The sequence below is a fragment of the Palaemon carinicauda genome, chromosome 35, assembly GCF_036898095.1.
Source record: "Palaemon carinicauda isolate YSFRI2023 chromosome 35, ASM3689809v2, whole genome shotgun sequence".
Lineage (NCBI taxonomy): Eukaryota > Metazoa > Arthropoda > Malacostraca > Decapoda > Palaemonidae > Palaemon > Palaemon carinicauda.
Genome location: NC_090759.1, coordinates 76,766,512 through 76,770,178, shown reverse-complemented (window position 1 = coordinate 76,770,178; position 3,667 = coordinate 76,766,512). Strand labels below are relative to the sequence as shown.

The 3,667-nt window shown below is 35.9% G+C and overlaps 3 non-coding genes across 3 annotated transcripts; all 3 read left to right on the top strand.

Annotated features, from left to right (window-relative positions):
• The first annotated feature begins 1,201 nt into the window (after positions 1–1,201).
• TRNAE-UUC (transfer RNA glutamic acid (anticodon UUC)) lies at positions 1,202–1,273 on the top strand. The gene has a single exon. It is a non-coding gene; the product is annotated as a tRNA-Glu (tRNA).
• Positions 1,274–2,905: 1,632 nt separating this feature from the next.
• TRNAE-UUC (transfer RNA glutamic acid (anticodon UUC)) lies at positions 2,906–2,977 on the top strand. The gene has a single exon. It is a non-coding gene; the product is annotated as a tRNA-Glu (tRNA).
• Positions 2,978–3,364: 387 nt separating this feature from the next.
• Positions 3,365–3,436, top strand: TRNAE-UUC (transfer RNA glutamic acid (anticodon UUC)). The gene has a single exon. It is a non-coding gene; the product is annotated as a tRNA-Glu (tRNA).
• Positions 3,437–3,667: the final 231 nt, after the last annotated feature.

The following is a 3,667-nucleotide window of genomic DNA, read 5'->3' as shown; positions in this document are numbered from 1 at the left end:
GTGCCAGGAGGATGGTTTAAAGGTCTAAAGGCCACCCTATCGAGCAGGACAATGCCCTAGAGACTGATCAGTGCCCAAGCCCCTCTCCACCCAAGCTATGACTAAGGAGGGCCAGGCAAGGTTTGCTGATGTCTCAGCAGATAGACCTATAGGCTCCCCCTAGCCCCCCATCCTTAGCTCACAAGGATGGTGAGGTTGCAGCCACCAAAGAAACTAACGAGTTAGTGGGACTCACAGAATTTTAGAAAAAGCCATTTTTTTAGTATTGATGGAGAAAGCATTTTCTCCTGGTTTAAAGAATCATCTGTTTATGGTGAAAGGAGCGTCACTTTCTTTTAGTGAAAGTTATTTTTTTTTCTTTAAGATGTTGTGAAAGTGTGTTCCATTTTTCGTATAGTGAACCAATCACTTTCTTTTTGTGAAAGATATTTTTTTTGTGTTTTATGAATCGCCTGTTAATGGTGAAAGTGTTTGACATTTTTCTGATAGTGAACCAATCACTTTCTTTTTTGTGAAAGATTTTTTGTTTTTGTTTTATAAATCACCTGTTAATGGTGAAAATGGGTTCCATTTTTCTTATAGTGAACCAGTCACTTTCTTTTTGTGAAAGATTTTTTTGTCTGTTTTATGAATCACCTGTTAATGGTGAAAGTGGGTTCCATTTTTCTTATAGTGAACCAATCACTTTCTTTTAGTGAAAGCAAAATGTTTTCTCTTATGAATTACCTGTTAATGGTGAAAGTGGCATTTCCCTTTTTGTTACAGTAAAAGTCACTTTCTATTTGTGAAAATGATTTTGTTTTGTTTTAAGAAGTACATGTTTATAGGGAAGTGGGGCCTTTCTTTTTGTTAAAGTAACTTTCTTTTTGTGAAAATATTTTCCTATTGTCTTTTTTATAAATAATAACTTTTATATTAAATTTTTAGAATGAATTACTTAAAGAAGCATCTTTTTATATTTTTTTGAGTATCATTTATACTTATTAATTGATAGTTAATCTCTAATTTGTATTCAAGTATACAGTTTTGGCTTTTAATCTCGCTGTGAGATAATCAACGTTCAGTTACATTTAGTGAAGAAGTAACATTACGCTTAATTTTAGTCAAGTTTCATTTCAATTCTAATTGAAACTCGTGAATTACTAGGAAAGAAATAATGTTTTCTTTATGAAATAATGAAAGTAGAAAGATTATTGTTATGTCCCATGTGGTCTAGTGGCTAGGATACCTGGCTTTCACCCAGGAGGCCCGGGTTCGATTCCCGGCATGGGAAGGAATTTTCTTTGGTGTAATTGGAATTTATTCTTCGTTGATGCAAAAGGGCATTGTCTCGGTTCAGTAATATAGTTAAAGTTTATATGGTGAAACGAAGGTTTTTGGTTTGAGTGGAACAACTTCACTTTCCGATGTTGTTAGAGGAATTTCTTCCAGGCCTTTACCATCATGAGGCTCAATACAACACAGTATTCTAGAAGTTTTATTCCAGCTGTTACCAAGTTGTGGAATGATCTTCCTAACCGGGTAGTTGAATCAGTAGAACTTCAAAAGTTCAAAGTTGGAGCAAATGTTTTTATGTTGACCAGGCTGACATGAGTCTGTTTCTAGTTTATATATGACATATCTGTTTTTGACGTTGTAAATAGTTTATATATGACATATCTATTTTGACGTTGTTACTGTTTTTAGAATGATTTATTGTTAGTTTGTTTCCATCATTTATTTATTTCCTTTCCTCACTGGGCTATTTTTCCCTATTGGAGCCCTTGGGATTATAGGATCTTGCTTTTCCAACTAGGGTTGTAGCTTGGCTAGTAATAATAATAATAACAAAGTTGCTTGATTAGGCCTACATCTAAGCAAATCTATTGTTAAAGGGAAAGGAATCAGTGTATTTAGAAGTGAAAAACGCTAAACTCACTGTTCAGCTTTTTATTGATATATTGTAATGGAAGAACACTTTTTTTTTCTTCAAGCTCTATTTAGGCATTACTTGAGAGTCTTAGCAGCTTTCCCTGGCCCCCTAGCTGAATCCACTGTTTAGCTCTAGCTGTACATACTTTTCAACTTTCTACTATTCCTGCATTCCAGATTCCTTGCCTTCATCTTGCTGTTCAACCTCTTGAACATTTAATTCAGGGCGAATTTTGTTTTCCCACAGTAGGTCATGGGAATTGAATGGCCTCTGAGACCCCGGCCCAGATGGTTAATGACTTACATTTGTAAATTTATTCTAATTCAAATTAGCTCTTTAGAAGAAAAAAAAAACGGAATTTTATGGTACTATGGCTTTGTAGCTGTTAGACTTTAACAGAAAGGCGAGGTGAATGCAACTGAGGTCATTCAACGGGACAACGAGCTTATATACAGATAGTTGCGAGCAAGAAGGACACAAAATTCAAACAGTACAAGGCCTTGCGATAGGAAGCTTAAACAGATTTATGTTTTCAAAGGGGGAGGGGGTGAGAATGAGGGGAAAAAAACTTTACAGTGTACGAGCTTGTATGAAATACATACGGTACAACATACTGAAATGACGCTGTTCTTCTAGGAGAAGGACACTCTAAAATCAAATCATTGTTTTCTGGTTTTGGGTAGTGCCATAGCCTCTGTACCATGGTCTTCCATTGTCTTGGGTTAGAGTTCTCTTGCTTGAGGGTACACTCGGGCACACTATTCTATCTTATTTCTCTTCCTCTTGTTTTGTTAGAGTTTTTATAGTTATAAAGGAGATATTTATTTTAACGTTGTCACTCTTCTTAAAATATTTTCTTTATCCCTGGATCGTTTCCTCACTGAGCTATTTTCCCTGTTGGAGCCCTTGGGTTTATAGCATCCTACTTTTCCAAGTAGGGTTGTAGCTTAGCCAGTAACAATAACAATAATAAGAAATGAGTTAGTGTCTATATCCCATGTGGTCTAGTGGCTAGGATACCTGGCTTTCACCCAGGAGGCCCGGGTTCGATTCCCGGCATGGGAAGGAATTTTCTTGAATTAATTGTAGTTTCCTGAAGAAAAGGGATTTTAGTTCCTAGTTATTTCATGAGGAAAGAGGATAATTGCACAGCATTGCGATTGGTTAATGACAACTGTTTCTTTGCTTTTATGTGAAATGGCTTTCATGTAGTTTTAGGTAAGGAGAGTACTTTCTATTTTTCTTCACTAGTTCAGAAAAAGTTTTCGTTTTGTTTAATAGTGATGAAAATTTTATTTTTCTTCAGTGTTGTGAAACAAGTGACATTTTCTTCAGTGTTGTGAAACAAGTGACATTTTCTTCAGTGTTGTGAAACAAGTGACATTGTCTTCAGTGTTATAAGATACCAAATCACCTTTTGTTATCTTTACTGATAGTAATAAGACCGCTAGATCCCATGTGGTCTAGTGGCTAGGATACCTGGCTTTCACCCAGGAGGCCCGGGTTCGATTCCCGGCATGGGAAAGACATTTTAGGAATGTGTATGTTTTAATAGGTAATATCTAGTATGTTTTTTTTTTTCTTATTGATTATTTGAAAATTAATTTATTGGTGATAGAAGGGAATTTGGGGACGCCTTTTCGAAAGCATTTTTTAAAGGTTTAAAGGACACTTATGAATGACAGAGGCAAGGGATAGTATCAATGCCCTTCACTCCTAGACACTGACCATATATACATTTGATCGGCGCCCAAC